This window comes from Porites lutea, chromosome 1, assembly GCF_958299795.1.
Source record: "Porites lutea chromosome 1, jaPorLute2.1, whole genome shotgun sequence".
NCBI lineage: Eukaryota > Metazoa > Cnidaria > Anthozoa > Scleractinia > Poritidae > Porites > Porites lutea.
The window spans coordinates 20598798-20618797 of NC_133201.1; the positions used below are offsets into that span (position 1 = coordinate 20598798).

Below are 20000 nucleotides of genomic sequence, written 5' to 3' on the forward strand. Positions count from 1 at the left end.
TCGGAACTTTTTCTGGACGCAATCTATTTTCACTTGGCTCTTGACGTAGTGAATTCACAATAGTTTGTTTGCAGCGCTACTTTTTTACTCTACAATTTTCAATTGAGTAATGGATCGGAGGTGAGTTTGAATTCCAGAGTCTGTATTTATTTGGAGGAGGCAAACTTTACGTCTAACTGTCTGCTTTTTTAGTTCAAAAAAGCGACCATGCCAATCACACACGTCCTTCGACCTGAAGCGGATGAAGTATGACTGCAACGTAAGTGTTATTTTTCGGCTCGATATTATACCTAGCAAAAAATCGCCAAGACTTATCTTTCTTTTGTTTAACTTTTTGTTTACAGAAAAAGCGTCTCATTCAGCTGTATGGAAAGAACCAACCGTCAAATAATAAACTTCGCATCGCTGAAGAATTCGCACTGGGGAAGAGTTTGACTCAACTGGCCTCGGAAATGGGTATCGCTAAAGCAACAGCGGAGGTGTATGCCATCGATTGCCTTGCAGCTGGCAGGAAGATTGACCATGAGCAACTAGCAAGTTTTCTTGCCTTAACAGCCGATGCTTTTCAGCGCATCAAAGTCACCATTCTATCGAATGAAGACAACAGGCTGCGCACAATACGTGATTCACTTAGTGAGGAATTTTGCTACAATCAGATCCGTTTTGTCCTGGCATGTTTAATTCACGAACTGGAACTTTAAGAGTGCTTTGCGCAGACTTTTGCTGTTCATTATGTTTCCGTTCAGAATAATCAGAATAATCAATAAGTAGCCCAAGAGGTAGGCGCTTTTGTTTTAGAGGTGTTATTAAATGAGGCACGCGCGCGCTCTTGAGCGCCTGTTGTTGACATGCCCAACTAGAAATTTACAAAACTGACCCAGAATGAAGGGATAATGAATCAGAGACCAAGCGTCCACACATGACCATCTAATTCTCGTTAGTTAAGCACGATTTTGTTACTTTTGATTTGTGATTGTTGAGAAAGAAAAATTGTGTTGTCAGAAACAACAGACACTTGAAGGCACAGAACGATGAAATAGACAACAACGAATAGAAACCTTAGAATAGGAAATTATGATGTAATAAAAAATTATGACTTGATCATGAAGACATTTTATTTACAGTAAAATAATGAAAAGTATAGTTAGGGCCTGTCTACATGGAGGCGGGGGGACCCCAGATAGTTAAGGTAAAATGTGGCAGGTGACCCCACCTATCATGTAAACATGATCAAATTCTATGAACAGGTGGGTTACCTCACCAACCTGAGGTCCCCTACCTCCATGTAAACAGGCCCTTGGAATATATCATGAATACAATAGCTTAACTTTGAAAAATCTTAAGATCAATGGAAAATAATGTAAAATAAATGCACCTTAAATAATACTCTGTCTTGTAAATACCATTAAAGGGGGGAGGGCTTCAGTAGTTCATAGGTTATTCTATTATTCTAGTTCCTGAAAAAATCCTGAGGTGAGTGGTACAAGATAGAAGATCACAAACACTTATGTTGTTTTAGAAACACAGGACTCGGAAGAAAGACCCCCAGTCCTATTCCTTTTTTTGCCTTTGAAATATAGTAAAAAAGCATTTTTACTTATCACTCCATTTATAGAGAACACACCCCTTGTCTCAAGCTATATTCACAGCTATTCAGAAGCTTCTAGGACTGCAGGAAAGACAAACCGAAACATGCCTTTTGCATGCACAGACTAGTACAATTTTTGGACCAATGTGCAAATTCTCTAGCAATAATTGACAACAGATATGTTTTTTTGTCATGCTTTTTGAGTCCTACAAAAATTGTAAAGAAAAAAATGTGAACATAGCTGCAGACTAACAATGAAATTACCATCAAATCCTTTTCAAGATAAAAATAATGTACTTCACAGTGTGCAAAGAAATTCATGTCCGATAGCTCACGCCTAGTGGATTTTGCTATTGGGCTAGTGATTTTTGTTCTTAGCTTTGCCCGCAAGCTTGCCCAAAGGGCAAGTCCTGTTTTTTTGGGAAAATCAAATTACAGAAGGATTGTAATCAATCCTGCTACTCAAAATGGGTTCTGGGGCTAGTACATGCTAGCTACAGCTTGCCCGAATGGCAGGCTGTAAAACTGACTTCTTTGCACCCTCTTTAAATTAAAAGGGCCATGGTTTCACAACTGGGAAAATTATACATTATGAAGCACAAGAGAAAAGATCCGGCTTAAAAATATACTTGATGCAGTTCAATGCACCTCTGAATGTGTCCCCAGTACTGAATGAAGAATTATACATAAGTGTATCAAAAGAAAAAACATTCGTCGTAGTTAAAGTAAAACCAAAGTTGAAATAACTATTAAACACTTGTCACTGATTTTTATCGTCTACACACTTGGCAAAATGATCTTGCAATATTACCTCTGTGAAGAGATTTTTTCACACACAGAAACAATTTCATGAATATAAAATTGAGGCGATTACTGCTCCTTTCGTTCCATGAATATGGGAGTCAATGAATAAGAGAATGCCACAACTGTCCACAATAATAAGCATAGCCATTTCAAGAGCAATCAAAACATGAAAGGACTGTCGTTGCTGTAACAATGTTGCATAACTGTCTCTAACTGGTCCAAGGGGTTGGCTCCAAACACATTGTATTCGCAAAGCACTTGTCCAACTTGACACACTTCTCCAGCTAGCTCAATTCCCTCTTCCACAGACACATTAACTCCTTCAAAGTCAAACAGTTGATTGTTGATGTCATTTCCAGCTCTTATGGCATGTTCAAGAGCAGTCTGCTAGTGACTGTTGAGATTTTCACCTACTAACGTGTTGTCCAGACTGAACTGTTTATAGAGTAGACCAAAGTTAAAAGTAATAAAAACACAAGCATTGCTTCCATTTCTGTTGTCAATTGTTGACTGTGAAATGTTCCAGGGAAAATACCATTCCGTTACTCCATTTCCTATATTGGCTCCCAACAAGTCAATTTGCAGTACTGGGCTTGGCTGTCTAGCATTTACAGTGGCAGCTGAGGCAACAGAAGGCTGGGTTGAATTTAGGGTGGCAGCTGAGGAAACAGAAGGCTGGGTGGAATTCAGAGTGGCAGCTGAGGTAACAGGTTGCTGGGTAGGAATCAGGGTGGAAGCTGAGTTAAGAGACGGCTGGGTTGAATTTAGGGTGGCAGCTGAGGAAACGGAAGGCTGGGTGAAATTCAGAGTGACAACTGAAGAAACAGAAGGCTGGGTGGAATTCAGAGTGGCAGCTGAGGTAACAGTTTGCTGGGTTGGAATCAGGGTGAAAGCTGAGTTAACAGAGGGCTGGGTTGAATTTAGTGTTGCAGCTGGAGCAGTAGATGGCACGTTATTTCCATTGACAGATGCTGCAGTGGCTGAACATGACGCCGAGGTCAACTGTCCCTGTAGCTGGCGAAGATTCGCTGCCAGCCTTTCATTTTCCCTTTTTTGCTTTTGGTGGTAACTGCTCCACCAGCTTCTGATCTAGCTCTCTTTCAAGACGTCCAGCCTTCTTTCTTGCATTGCTGCAATGAGTCTGCAGGATCTGCACGGATTCTCTCATTTGCCTGTCTGTCGTAGAATTCAATCATTACTTGTTTTTGTGCAAGGGTGAAAGTCACCCTCTTTGTGCCACCAGTTTTTAGGGCATAGCCAGACTCTGCCATGTGTCTGGTTAGTGCCTCCTCAGCTGAAACCATGGTTGCTTCTATCACAGGGTCTGGAGCATGCTGAGTAAATCGAATGCTATATGGCATTCCAGAAGGATTTCTTCTGTCTGTTGCAGTGACACACAGCTCTTCTGTAGTAGTCGCTCCAGTTGATCCTGCAATAGGGCGTGATCGACTGGCCAGGGCTTGGACTTGACCGTTGGTCTTTTTCAGTTCTTTCCCAACCCCAGCAATAGATTGGCAATCAGACCGCCGCTGTACTGGCCAGAAGTTGGAAACTGAAAGTTGCCATAAAGGGAGATGTCTTTCAGTGTCCCCACTTTGTCGGGTGCCTTTCTCCTGTCTATGTTCCGCTTACGGCACTGTACATTCTTCATTGATTATTACAAAGCAAAAAAAGAAAAGGGGAGATGTCAAACTTTACAACATGACCACAAAAACATAATGTTTCAGTCAAGTCAGTTAACCTGTACCCCCCCCTTGATCATAGTAATGAGTTGCTTATTTGACAAATGTGACCCTCTACAGGATTTTAATGCTAAAGGTGAAAGCACGCGCACGACACGCTTTCACTTTAAAACAAAAGAATTTATTTTAACACGCTTTAGCACGCTTGCAATCTTGCCTCATTAGCGATTTCTTTTGTTTCAGAGGACACGCTTGAGACAATTAAGCATGAGCAAGTCGAACAAAAGAGCGTGTTAAAGTTTTCAAACAAAAGCTCCGTGCGAAAAAGCACAACACGCTTTCAGTGTGCGCAAAAGCAGCAAGGCGTGTTATCTATAAGCCAAATAAATTTCCTCTACAAAAAGGAACCGTAAATGATTATGAACGGCACCCTTTTTTGGTAATTATCGAGAAAGAAAAAGTTATACCTCAGCGATCGCAGTGATAGTATCTGATTGAAAAAAGGTTGTCGCTTGAAAAGAATAAACATTGAATGGTGTGACCTAGTGGATTTATGGGTAGAACTATATTAGCATTGCAAAATCAAAGTTCTTTCCAGAAATGTTTACTGAAGAAGCTGTGCAAAGGTTATCTTAACTTTCCTTAAGTTAAAACACATTTGCAATTTTCTCAGAAACAGTGATCTTTCAGACTTAAGACACTTTCTTGCCGATCGCAGCAATCGTGATCAAATATAATAGAAATCATCAAGTGCCAGGATCGCTAAATTGTATTTTTTTTTTAGCGGTTGCAATGATCGCAGTGATCAAATGAAAACCAGCCTGCTTTTCTAGATGTACCAAAATTCCAAAACGGTTTCAACGTTGCTTAATTGATCTGGCCCACAATAACACAAAAAGCGAAACCGTTATTTAAACAATGTATGCAAATTTGTTCTTCTTGAAATATTACACTTTGCGTATGCTTCAGCCTTATTGTCCAAATTCCGTAATCATCCTGTTTTCTTTCTTGTAATTGCCGTCTGGTTTACAACCATCTAAACAAACATTCGTGTATGAGGTTACGGCGACCAATTTACCGCCATTAGCCTGTATTACCGCCTACAATTATTTAAATGTCTTAAATAGTCTGCTACACGGCGGTTTTAGTGTCGTCACGCAACGCTCCTTCCACTGAAAACGGCTGAGTAGCAGACTATTATTTAAGCGGTCACTGAATTAATTCATCCAGCTTAATCTAAAGGGGTGACGGTCAAGCTACTCGAAAGTGATGTCGTTTGAGGTTATGTCTTCCAAAACCTGGTAATATGAGTTTTGTCGCCCAAAATTCAAAGAAAAGTCGCCCGCAATCCTCCCTCATTCTACAGTGTTTTCAGTTTACAGATTCTTGTTTTTTTCGTCCTGTGAAGAACGAGATATAGTACACGTTAACAGTGCTTGATTCATCTTAGCATAGCGTAACGAGATATCTTCACATAAATTATGATTGATAGCGCTTCGTTCGTTAGGGGACCTGACGGCAATTTCCTCCTAAATGCATCCTAGCATCCCAGGACAACTTCAGTGTTTCAAAATTACAAGCTAGCTGGGCTTCTGCATTATTTTCCCGAAAAATTTAGCTTCCAATTGAAAGTTTTAGGAAAGTGAGAATTTTATCGTATTTTCAGTTCCGAAAATTTTAGGATTCCTTAATTCTCTACGAAAAATAGCTTAACTTGGGGAATGAAATGGAAAAAATTAACCTTCAGAAAATTGTAAGGAATTTGTTAGATAACCTTCAAAAATTGTACATGCATGGAACGGTCATCTAGAAATGTTTAGCCTTCCTCAACCTATAGAAAATTCTAGGCAGTTTTTGTTTCTCCCTTTTAATTACCTTCGTTCATCTCAGCATGGCTTAAAGAAATATATTAAACTAATTAATTCAACTTCATTTTTCTGTGCATTACTGCTAATAAATATTCCGGTGGCATAACTATAATTTCATATTACATAACTTCAGTGCCTCGTATGCAATAGCAGGCCTCTTTGCGATTCCGGTCAACAGCCGACAGCCGGAGGAATTGGTTTACACTGATCTCGTGTTAATTCCAGGCTAGACCACCATTAAGTAGTGATTTTCAAATGGCCACGGTTACGATCAAATTCCAAAACAGTCTCAATTGGTGTATTTGATACACTTCGACCAGTTATCAATGCTGATTAAATCCGCTGAAAACCCAAGCCATTTAATATCATCTTAGCAGTTTTAGTAATCAAGCGTGTTCAGCGTGTCTTACTTAATGGCACGCTAACCGTGCTATAATTCGCACACTTACCATGACATATGGCACACTACAAAAAACAAAAGGTCTAGCGTGTTAAATTTGCCAAAACAAAGGCAAGTGTGTCCGTCTTTGTTTTTTCACTTTAATATGCGCATATCCATGATCTACGCACGCTTAGTATGTCGTGCAAGCGTGTCGCGTGCGCGTGCTTTTACCTTTAGCATCAAATTCCTGTGGAGGGTCACAAATGAATCCATCTATTGTTGCTGCAAACAGTATGACATTTAAATCTGCATTCCTGCACAGGTGATAATCAATTTTTTTAAAGATTACTACTCTGTATTTAGTCATATTCAAAAATTTTGGATAAAATTGCTCTGAAAACATTTACATCAATTTCAAGAAAACTGAGCTTGATAGAAATTTCATGACCACCTTGCATGTAAATTCACTGTTCATCGCATATGCAGGATTGCAGAGATGAATGTGAACTCTACAACTATCAACGGATTCAACATTTAAATAATTATTTCATTTATGGAATATTGGGGATAAGACTTGACTTGACTTAACTAAATTGTTTTTGCCTACCAAAGCAGTTTAGGGAAATTGCTTCAAAATTCTACTAGGCTGTTGTATTGCTAGAAGATTATTTCATCAGTGTTATCAGTTTTGCACCTACACAATAATCATTTATTACAAAAAAGTGACAGGTTCTCAGGAATGAGTAATTTCCACACACCAAGAATATAGAAATGTGCAGGAAATGTGGATAAAAGTCCTTCGTTCACCAATGAAAGGAGCCGTCTTAACTTGGTCTAGAAGTTTTCACATTCAATAGAAATCCCTATTGGCATTCAACTCATATTAGTGACAAAGGTTATGACACACACCCCAATCAACTCTCCAAGCTGTTGTCCTGTCTCCAGGTTGTTCTCAACTCGCACCCAATGTACAATCTTATGACTTATATGTGCAAAGTGAGTGTCGAGCTGGGACTTCCCCTCTTCTGCTTCAAAGTTGTTGTACTCTACCAAGGTTAAATCAAATACTTGATTAGCTTCAGCCAGATAAAACAAGAACCCTGAATTGTGATAGTGAGGTCCATTATCTGTTGAAATAAAACAATGCACAAACAACGCACATTAGAGCAGAAGTAGATTTCACAACATTTTATGTAAGCAGATATAGAGGATAATTTTATCTCATATGAAAATGTAACACTATACATGCGATAAGAAACAAAAGACCTGAAAGCTTCATTTCTTGGTCACGACTCAAGAAACTAGTCACCAAGGTTAAACAACAAACTTGCAAAAATGACTTCACTTTGTAATGACATAAGATAGCAATATTTTGTCTACCGCACTGGTTTTTGTTCACTTTGATACTGTTGTATAATAATAGAAAAAGTTAGGTCAGTGCAATTGCCAATCTCTTGGTATTATTAAACATTATTGAACACAGTTCTCAAGACGTACCAGGAAACAAATACACTCTGAAGCCAGGAAATGCCTTTTGCAGCCATTAAAAGCCACATCCATAGCACTCTGGGTAAACCAGGAATCCTGTTTGGTGTCCTCTGACCATAAGTCCAGGACTTCACTGACTTTCTTGTTTTCATTCACTTGAGCTATGGCAAGGAGGCCATGTAGAGATATGCCTCTCTTGCCATACCAGTCCCTTTGAATTTCACGAAGACGTACACCAAGCTCCAGTTTCATTTTATAATCAATAATTACAACTGCTTCACCTGGCTGGAGATTGTTGAGCACAAATTTGTGATAGTCCCCTTGGTGCCTTGTTCTCAACAAATGACTGGTGTATAAGACACTAGAGGTCATCACTTCCTTCAGTTCCTCCTTTAATCTGTCACACTCTGAACGATCTGCTATCCTCCCTATGTGTTCTTGCACAACTTTCTCAACTTGAACCAAAGCAGCAACATCAGGACAGGAATTTGGATGGGCTTCTGCGCAAGGCCCAAAGGCATGTGCCATGCAGTGTTCAAGACAGGGGGAATGCCTCAACAATTTTCCAAACTGCATCTTAAGGAACTGCTGGTGCTTTGTGACCTTTGCTTTCTTTTCTTTCAGTGAGATGGATGCACTATGTTCGATGTCACTCAATAAAGATCGCATCTTGTCATAATTAGAATGTCCATTATCGTCACAGAGATTGCAAAGTCCTGCCAACATTGTGTCAGAACGGAAGCTCAGTGGCAGATGGCTATAAATATAAGTTCTCTTTACACCGTTAGGGAACTCCAACAGGTACTGGTTCACCAGGTTCTTGATGCTATCTTTCCAATATCTGACTGGAGTTTCTTGACCGTCAACAATAATGCTCCTGCAGGATGAAGGTCTTGACACATCATCCCTCAAAAAGAATTCTGAGAGTTCCTCAAGAACAGCTGGACTCACACACTGTCGTTGGAACTTAAACTTAGATGGTCATGGGGTCCCACCACGACCAAAGAGGATCGCATGAACTTTTCCAGCAGTAACTGTGTTTGGCGAGCAGCCAAACTGCTCTTGCAGAAATCGATAGGGGTAATCCATTGCAACAATGGACAACAGTCTTCTCCTTTCATCTGCATAGCAAGTGATCCTTCCTACAGAGTCATCAGCAACAACCCTGCTCCGAAATGTTTGTGGCGTTTTCTCACCTGTCAATGTCAATCTACTATCTTTTAAAGTTGAGACAATAAACAACTTTGCCTTTTGAGCTGCAGCCCTCTTCCTAACCTCACTTGTCTTTTCTTTGGACATGCACTCTTTGTAGTCCTTTATAAGAGATTCCAAGATTGGATTTTTCTCTGTACTTGACACATTGCAACCAAAGGAGGAAATCCATTTCTTGCTCCCAACTATTTCAGCAACTAATTGAGGCAAGTCTGTTTCTTCAAAGTGTACAGCTCTCAAAGCTACTTGTCTCAAGTTGTCAATAATTTCACCCCTGAGTTCTCTCTGCTCACGCTCACATTGATTTTTGTAGGGAACTTCTGGAATAATGGGTCGTTGTGTGCTTTTATCTACCTTAACACACGAAGTTACTGGTACAGGCATGTAATCATCAAAATCAACTTGTGTGCCTGAGCTGGTAACATCGTTTTCAAGTCTGGAGTAAGCATCCTTGGAAAAAATAAATACATTTACATGTCAGAAAGTGATGTTGTCATATCCAATTATGTCTGGTTATGTAATGGGTATCATAATTATTGTAAGCAGTGAAGAGTGAATAACAAAATAAAAAAAACTGAAATAGTTTTAAACTCAGTCGGGACTCAAAATAACATTGCCTATTTTTTTCTTGTAAATTTTAAGTATTTTGGTTTTCCCTAACCACTTCCTGGTCTATGGCAACCCTGTTGCATTGTGCATGTAAGGTGAACGTAGAGAGATGGATTCTTGCACAAGGCTAAGACCTTTTTAGATACATGCTGTATATATATTCTGCCATAACAATAAATTATAGGATGTTCCAGGTTTATCCTAATCTACCTCCTACAGGTGAGTAACCTCTGGATCGAGATAACTGCAGGTGTAGTAGGAATCCAATTTCCAAGGGCCCTTAAAAAATTTAGCCTGCGAAACACAGATGTATTTCCCGTCCTCTCTTTTCTCCCCACCCATAATTTTTTGGAGGGAAGGAAGCTAAGACCGGAAATACGTCAGTGTTTTGCGGGCTAGCAAAATGAGGCCATATGAAAAGTTTATCAAAGGGTGTTAACAAAAAAATTAAGGTGGGAAGAATCTGCTTATCTGTTGGGTAGGTTCAAAGAAAAAAAAATAGGTCATCCCATTATAAGTTGTAGCAGAATTTGAGGGGTGTAATTCTGACAAGATTTTACAAGCAGGCAAACATATTGCAAAATGTAAATGTAAATATCTTATTATCCACTCCCCACAGGGCTTTTCAGGGATAATTTACAACACTGGTTGGGGGACTTTGCCAGACTGCTTAAGGTGCAGTTTACAAGTACTGAAGGAATGAGTGATGATGCCCCCATAAATGCCACCCGGTTAGCTCAGTTGGGAGAGCGCCGGTCTGCTGAGCGGGAGGCCGTAGGTTCAAACCCCGGCCGGACCAACACTCAGTGTCTTAAAATAACTGAGGAGAAAGTGCTGCCTTTGTAATAACATCTGCAAATGGTTAGACTTTCTAGTCTTCTCGGATAAGGACAATAAACCGTAGGCCCTGTCTCACAAGCCCTGTGGGACGTTAAAGAACCCACACACTCTTCGTAAAGAGTAGGGCACGTAGTGCGCCGTGTAGTGGTCTATCACTTTCACACGCAAAATCATAAAATACGATTATAACTTTCGGATCCCAGCTAAATCCATCAGATTTCAAGACAGTACTCTTTCACCTAATATCTGAAAATTCCAGTTCCCAAATCTTTTATTTGCCGCATTTCCAAAATGGTGGATTTCAGCATGAATGATGTCAGTTAGAGTACTGCGTATATAGTAAACAAAAGGCAATGCTAAGAACCTGTAGTTAGCCAGATGTAATCGTGATAAAGGAAAAGGTAATTCATGCAGCGCAATTTCAAAGTCATGCCTAATAAACTGTACTGACGCGCATTTCAAGCACAAAAGGTGGCATGTGAATCAAGAACGTGTGAGCTTACCTCAACTACACTTCTCTTCCACTTGCAGTCGTGAGGGGCAAGAAATGCAAATTTTTCTCTTGCAATTTTTGTTTTTCGGGTCTTTTGAAGCAAAATCCAAGATTTCGGCCTCTTCTTGAGTGCACTGCCGCAAGTGGTTGGAATCCACAGCACCATGCTTCCATTCATCGTGACGAGAACAGCAACAAGACGAAACAAACGGCATCGAGGAGCCCTCGCAGATCAAGATAAAAAACTATATACAACTAGTTACAACTAAGAAGTGATATTTACAAATTTAAGCACGTTTTAGCTCCACCAAAAGGGAAAAACACTGTCAAACTTCGACTCAATATGGCTACCACGCGAGTGGAACATGAGCTCTCAACTTTGCAAATGTTGTGTTGCAAAATAACTCGGGACGCTCACATACGATTTTTGCACGAACAAGTGTAACAATGCTTCGTGACGTTTTCTTTCAGTTTTCGACGTCTACGAGGATGAAATCGGCAAAAATCGTAAAAAAAACTTAGAACGAAGGATTTCGGCCAATCAGAATGCTGCATTTTAATTAGTTAGGCCAATTATTAATGGTTGAAAAAAACATTCTGCATTCTGTGCATTCCTTTGCCGTTGGTGCTATCACTTGTAGCCGGAGTGTTACTTAAAGCAATTAAACCAGTCATGTGACCACGACAGCATGGAAACGAGGCTTCATCTTAAAAATGCCGTATAAATCATTTGGAAATTGGTAGAAATGTAAGAGTTGCCCCTAAATCTATGTAATATACGGTTTTGACATTACCAGGGCATAAACAGTTCAAAATAGGCTGTTATTGGTATTTAGAAGTTACATGTGACGCTTAAAAATACTGTTTAGGACAAGGCATCAGCTTCCTCCTCATCGTCATCATCAGATAAATCATCATCATCATCATCATCACCGTCAGAATTCTCGTCACTGTCTTGTTCATCGCCATCTGCAACGTTGTCACAAGGCTCATCCCCACCATCGATACAACTGCAAAGATCAGTACATTTAAGTCCTGCCTTGCGACACTGACATCTGTTAGTGGAGCACCTCCCTTTCGCACAGCCACACTTAACTAAATCGAGGACTGCGTCCGGTGCTGGTGGGAGTCGCATCATAACTGGAACCTATTCACCTTTAAGGAAATAAACACAATACCAGTTTCTATTTAGCATCATTGTTACAATGCGTTTGATACGATTAAGTTTTGTGTCCAAGTAAATAATACCTTTGTCCATTGTCCATCCATAGGACTCTGGCGATGGCAGCTGTGGGTTTGGTATCTTGTCATTGTTCCAAATCCTCGTTTTGTAATGAGCTCACAATATGGCCCTCTTTCAATGCTGCTTGCATTGGAGGAAGTCTTTCAGATTGGGCTTGCTTGTTTCGGAAGAGTAACCACCTCAGATCTTTCACGCAGGAAACGAGAGTCTTTGGCTGATACAGTTGGCAGACTAACTTCTCATTCACAGTAATGGCTCTTGCTGTAGGTCGCGCAGTTGTACCTAGATCCGCAAGTGCATCGACACTATCCTTGTCAGCTTCAAGAAACACTTTCCAGCAGGCCAGCTTTCCTTTACCTGCAAAGCTTCCGGAAATATCGGCTCCACTCCAAGCATGAAATGCAGGTAATGCTGCTGTTCTAGCAGGTCCGGGAGCACAACCAATCGGACTTAATAGTATCTTGCGATTGTGATGCCCTCTCCCAGTCACGAAGGATGTATTTTCGCAGAGCTCTGGAAACCGTCTGATGGACAAGACAAAAACATCAGTGTCCGGGGAGAAAATCTCGATACTCGTGGCTCCCGAAATTGTAGCATCAACAGCATGTAACAACAGTTGACTGCTCTCAAGGTATGCAATATCTTTGTGTGTTGCTTGACATTTGTTGCTCCACATGACAACCACATCCTTACCACTCTCATGCCCTCTCTCTAACATCTTCCTGGCGAGGTATTTGGTTAATTCCATCTTGGTATTGACATGAGAAAGAAGCCTCTTCATCGGGACCTTGGCGATGTGTGTTGTGTCTGTGATCTTGTAGTAAATAGGATCTTATCCACCTTGCCTTGTCTTCTGGGTTGCTGTCTTTAAGGACAATGGCACATCATACCAAAAAGAAAACGTCCATCTTCAGTTTTACCACTGCCCGCCAATTAAACAGCATTAATTCCCAATAATTAAAGTTAAAAAAGACCAACCTGTCAAAGATAAGTTGTAATTGATTGATGCCACCGTACTTCTCAAATATGCGCAAGGTGAAATAGTTGGCCAGTTGGGAACAATTCTTAATCCAGTCTGGTTTTCAAGTGCTTGCACCTCAGCCATTGCGTCAACAATAGCGACTGTCTGTTTAACTGTTATCTCTGTATCAAGACGCAAATCCTCTTTAGTGCTACCATCTGTGTTTCCTTCTGCAACCAGCTTCTCTAGTATGTCCATTAAGGTACTCTTTGAAGCACAATGAATCATGGCACCATCAGCGGCAAACATGGACCTTGGCACTATTGAGAACTCGCACTGCCCAACAGCTTCCTTGATGTCAATCTCTGGACGTGCCTTGCAAACCATCATCATTCGCGTTAAAAGAGAACGATCTTCTTTGAGTTCAACGATTTTGTCTTTGGTGGTCACTCGCAGAATTTTGCCAGTACTTTTCCATGTTAGAAGAAGCGTGCACTTTTTCATTGGGGACCAGATGCTGTTTTTGCTCGACTGGATCCTTTCTTTGACAATGTTACCAAACAACTCGTTTCCAATAGCACTTTGCTGACACATATCTCTCTTAACTTCCTCTGGCATTACTACCTTCATAAGCGGGTTGAAAAGGTCGCAGCCTTCTTCTAATAACGGATTCTTGAAGCTTTGAATGCTGGTGACCAACTGCTCAATGCCTTTCTCTTGGCGCAACCTTAAAGCAGTGGAAAGAGTGTGATGATGTGTCGGCGTCTTAGATGAAGTACCACCCATCTGTTTGGCTTGCTCTGGTAACCTTGCTAGCTTGGGTGCGATCATGAAATATTTGGTGCGGGCAGTGGGGTTTAACATTATTCCAACAAGCCCACCAGTGACCTTCATTGACCCGTTGACATGCTCCAAGGCATTGTCTGCACCAATTTCGCAAAATGGTACACAGGAATTCTTATTCACAACCCAGTTTCCTTGCTTAAACTCTTCATAAATTTCAGGATCAGATTCATGCAACATTTGCATCTCTGCAAGGTAGACAGGAATCATGCATGCATAGTTTAACATGTCGTGTGCGAAAAAGTACTTGGTAAATAATTCGAGAGCTTCTAAATGAAGTGCCCAGTCACCTGTTCGAAGTGCTTGAATGAATGACATCATCTCTGTTACCATTCTCATATACTGATGCATAACATTGAACACTGGAATCTCCTCATGCTGAGCATCAAACATTTTCATCTTTTTAACAATTTGCATAGATTCAATGGCTTGAAGCAGTTTGTTATGTACTTCTTTGAGTTTTTTCTTGGAGTTGTGGGTACACGCATCATTAAGCTGCTTTGCTAACTGCTCAAGACAGGATTGTGAACTCGGATTTTGCTGAGAAAATGCTTCCTGGTAAATGACAAATGTGGGCAGTCTCTGCTCTTTTTACGTGGCTACCCTGTATGATTTGTTTCACTGTTGCAGGGCCATAAAGTTCGGATTCTATCCAGAGCAGGTCCAGTCCACTGTTTTCAATGAATGCACCGATCGTTCGTAGCTGAGCCATTAAATGTGAATTTCGCCGGGCCGGAGTGTTATATGCTTTAGATCATCGCAAGCCATTTGCAGTTTCTTTGTTGGTTGATTTAGCCCCATGTCAAGTGAAATAATCGTTTTCTTAGTTGGACCAACCACTTTTATCTTTATATTCTGGGCTTGCATTAAGACAGTCAGTAAGGTCTTCCACTCGTGCATTGGTGCAGCAATCAGAGGCAGTGTTCCTACGTGCGTCAAAGGCATTACATCACTGAAAAGTGAGTTGTATCCTGACCACACCAGGACTTCTGTACCCTTTCCAGTGCTCCTGACGCCAGTCTGCGTTTCTGCCCAAGTTGTTGGTTGGAGATCTACTCAAACTACGGCCAATAAGCCATGCAAAATCTTGCATCCTGACTCGATTGGAATCTCATCATCAGCAAACAAATCAAAATTTGGGTAAACGGGTCTGGCAGGCTTCAAAGGAGGCATAGGGCATTCAAGGCGACTTGTAACTGATTCAGGAAGTTCTTTATCGAGCGACTTTGATCTGGGGTGTCGACTATCAAGTCTGCTATCTTATCTTCTGGGTGAATCCTTTGGTAAGTGGTCATTGCTGTTCCATGAAAAGTGCGTTTTCCATTGGGGATGTCCTTAGACAAGTAGACGTTGTCGATGGCAAAGAAGACATGCCTCCCCATCACTATGTCGGAGGTAGATATACACCATAATTCTGTAACATACGTTCGAGAACACTTGATTCAATCCACGCCTCCACTCTAAGGATTCTGTTGTAATCAACCGACAGACCAAACCCGTGCAGCAAACTTATCAATTCTTTACTTCTGACGGTCTGGTGGACAGGTAGTCCTACAGCTAACTTCTGGGGCATTTCATCTGACAACTGAACAGTTTTTGACGTCTTGCACTTAACCTGTTGCTCAATCAGACAGATAGAAACGGTGTTTTGAGTAAGACTCATTGCACGTTTATGCACCTCATTGGACTTCTTTTCCACTGAAAGCGAATTGCTGCAGTTTCATTGCAGAAAAAGCAAACCACCTTATTGTAAGGGGATGTTTTTGATCGAGTCAACTTAGGCCCTTCTACATCCACATCTCGGTGCTTTCGTCTTGACTCATCTGGACCAGCCAACTGCCTTTCATACCTTTGGGGTTGAAAACGGAATATTGATTACTAAAAAGCAAAACTGTGCAGTAACATGGAAAAGTTAACACTAGGTGTCTTTTATTTTATGTGGAAAAAGCGAAGAGCCTAATCATTTTCAGTAAGGAGTACAAAAGAAAATCAAGTATTTAGCCCTGAAAGGATCAAAGGTATGCGTTGGAGAAAACCTGTTAATTGAAAATTTGAGTGATGTCAGGATTTCAATTCCCCCGTTGTACAAAAATCTCAATCATTCACTTTGATAAATGAGTTTTCCGTAGTTTTTGAACTCGTAACTTTCAGAGTTCTTAGCACATGCTTTTATCTTTATTTTATAAAAAAAATGATGGTTCTATAGGATTGTTTTGAAGAAATTTCAAAAGTATTTTTAAAAAAATTGTCCACGGGTTATTTTTTCTTAATGGTACTTCGCGAGCTATATTTATGAAATTAATTTGTGCTATTGACACTTGGTCTTTTTGCTTGTGTCCATTTTCTCTTAAAAGTTAACTTCCTGAGACGTTCTGGAAGGAACATTGTGTTCAGTTAAAACCATAACAGGAAATCATTGCACTTTTATCAGGGTGGGATGCATTCTTTAGAAAATAATCACAGGAACGGAGGAGACTTTTTTCTTCAGATCTACTAGAATATGAGCCAGCCTCTCAGCTCGAAATTGAACAATCATGCAAAGCCGGCATACACATGGCATAGCACTGCTGTCAATGCAGTATAGCACTATTTATCACTCCTTCTTTCGCATGCCTTCTGCTTTTCTTTTTTGACTTTCCTCAACTTGTCCATTAACAATTGTTCCGTAAGTTTCCGTTTAAACGTTTCGACTAATTGCAAGTCTCTTAATAACTGTGGAAGGGAGTTCCACAACACTGCTGAAGCCAAGGCCAACGACTGACCACCGTAGGACTTAAGATTGCACACGGGTATCTTCAAAAGGTTTTTGGAGAATGAGCAAAAAGATCTTGAAGGTGTATATAATATAAGAAGATCTGTTTAATAACCTGGAGCTTATTGACCTTATTGGTTCGATTACTTTGCAGGTAGATAACTGGGTGGTCTGTCAAGGACATGAGGATTTTTCAAGTTGAGTTCAATGCAGAGTTTCGTTATTCTAGAGATAAAAACGTAAAAATACATGTTTCCATGCAACTAAGACACTATTTATTTCAGAATAACATTGTTCCCGTGCGTCTCCGTGTTTATACAGGGCCGTAACCAGGTAGCCAGGATCTGTTTTGAGCCCTGCGAGTAATTTTGAATGTCAACCTGTATCCCCTGGGTGTCAGAGGTTTTTCTTTCATAATTTTTGATACATTTGTAGTAAAGACTTAACCATGAGCATGTTCTGTTTCAGTACTGTTTGAGAATTGTGTTGTGAATAAACAGCTGGAGTTGGTTATACTGAGGTAGATTAAGACATTATGGGTCGTTTATTTAAACGAAGTCTAACTTTGATCGCAGTTAAAGAAATCTTTGGACCTGCAGATCTCTTCCTTAGGGGGTCAATTTGAGAAGATAAATGCTTTTGTGTTTACACTATTTGCTTTAATGAAACTGTCAACAACAAATGGTGTTTACATAAAAACGTTGGGCAAACTGAAAATGACTTAGAACGCAGTTTTGTTAAACAATGGCTAAATTCCATTTAAATAACTGGCCCTATATGTTTGTAGATTAAGGGAGCTAAGCGGACAGGTAATTCCTGTTTGAAACCGTTAGAAGGAAAGAGGTCATTTCCATATGAAAGTCTCTGGGATGCTGATGCTCATCAGAACTAAGTAAGCTCTCTAAAGTGACCAGTCAGAATTTGGACCTTGCAGCGAGACAAGGATTCCCCGACAAATGTCAGTCATCCTGGTGGTTCAGATATTCTAAAAAGTGACCAGCGATAGTGCATTTGATAATTTAGGCTATTTTCTTAGGATGCCATCTGTAATGGCTAACATTTGTTGTTTCCAAAATCCTTATTGCTCTTCCCAAAACAAGAGCTTGTTTTCAGAGACATCTTTCTTGTCAACATTTTGAAGAATGCTGCACAACTCGTCATGATCCTCCTTGTCTACTTCAAGTATTCTGGTCTGAATTTTCTGTCTTTTTTTTCTGCTGTTTGCAGTTTCTGTCAATTTTCCATGTTAAGGAGGAGCGGCCCTCTTGACATATACTTGTTGCTTCCCCGTAGATTAAGAGGGTCTATCATTGCATTCTTTCTGACGACTGTGTTTTCTTTGCAGATTATCTTTTGTTTTGCTGCACATAGAACAGCTTACCCCTTTACTGTTTGTCAGGAGTTCACAATATGGGGAAAACCCTCTCATCTCTGTTTCTTCATTACCATCCTTAGTATAAGTGACAGCGTATTTTGATTTTGGATCTCCATAAACCTCATCTGTGTCTTTTATTTGGAAACCCTGACATGCATATTACTGTCAATGTACTCCATTCAAATGTTTTAATTTGGCCTCCATCGACTCCGAATTAAATGTGTTTCCCGTGGAACAGATATCCACACTTAGTATTTGTTTATGTCAAGCTTTATTGGGCAAGATCAAATCGAAAGATAAATATTAAAAAAATAACAACTGAAAATATACTAACATAAAGAATTAAAGCCCAAAAGGGATGGGCTTGAACGGGGCACTCATACCCATGGAGGGTGCCTACCCTAGGAAAATATAAGGATTAACAACTGCATAGCTAAAATCGAGGTTGGGTGCCTGAAGTATCCAGGGGCTTCCACTATTGGCAGCCAGCCCCTAGATTGAAATAATGCCCCCATGACTGGCACAACAGCACAACCCAGCCATGAACCCCCACACCAAAGGAAAGGAACAGGCACCCGTCACACAGAAAAAAACATCAGTGAAGAAAAACCCAACAAGCCTAGGGGGAGGGCGGGAGGGGAAGAAAATGGCCGACAGAACCCAGCACGAAGGGAAAACTGAACGCGCCAAGGCATCACATGATCGATGTAGCCAGCCACCAGGCATGCGCATGCCAAAGACCACTGACCTAGGCACCCAGGCGCTCTTAGTTGTTATCTCCTTTAAATTGCATTTAAATGCATTTAACAACTGCCTCGCTAAAATGGAGGTTGGGTGCCTGAAGTATCCAGGGGCTTCCACTATTGGCAGCCAGCCCTCTAGATGGAAATAATGCCCCCATGACTGGCACAACAGCGCAACCCAGCCATGAGCCCCCACACCAAGCCGAAGGGACCTCCGAGCCATTGCGCTAAGGCTCGGAGAAGGGGCTTGTGGCTGAAAGATGCCCGAGCCCCTAACTGCCAAACTCGAAGGCACTTATATGTAGGTGTACGCTACCTCTCTTGATAAGGTACCTGTTACTGAAGTAGCCTCCCAGAAACTTCCAAAATTGATTCCACTGGGGTTCTAACCTAGAATTGATATGCATCACTGGACCACCTGCCCATGGTCTTGATAAGGTGATCTGCAATGCTGCATTGCGCGGCCGTGGTGGCAGCCCCAATGCGAAAGCTGTGGCCTGAAAACTGCCCAGGGATTCCCGCTCCCTGTAACACAGACTGGATGAAGGAAGACAGACAAGAACGAGTTAAAGGCTGACCATGGGTGTCGATGAAAAGGGGACCAGACGAGGGCCCTCGCAGATGTAAATATGCCAGGATGGCCGAAATTGGACAAAGAGGGGCCTGACCACGCCCCAGGTATATAAAACATCCCTGGTGAAATGGGTCGGTTTTAGAACTATTTTTTATTATTTACATCTACTTGTAAATCCTGAATGGTTAAATGGATGGATGGGTCAAAGGTGCAGTTGACCGTAAACTCCCCTGCCCGTAGGAATCGAAAGAAGCTTAGACAACAGGCAGCCCACAGCATGATGTGCTCTGAGTTTTGGGCATCCAAGGAATGCTGCATAATTCGCATGAAGTCAGCTGTCACTGGCTGGCGTTGTGGGAGAGATGAGCCTTGATGGCGCTTAATGCCCCGGAGAAGACGCTGAAGTTGGAGGCAGTTCACCAAGGGATCGGGGAAACCCTTCTGAATCATCATCTATATGTTCTTCAGATTAAGGACGTTGTTCTTTCGGATCTTTCTGCTCTTTTGAAGCTCTTCCTGAATTTAAAAAGAATTATCTTGAGT

The 20000-nt window shown here is 41.0% G+C and overlaps 1 pseudogene; it reads right to left on the reverse strand.

Moving 5' to 3' along the window:
* Positions 1-7197: 7197 nt before the first annotated feature.
* On the reverse strand, positions 7198-9470 carry LOC140925951 (uncharacterized; annotated as a pseudogene).
* Between the last annotated feature and the right edge of the window lie 10530 nt (positions 9471-20000).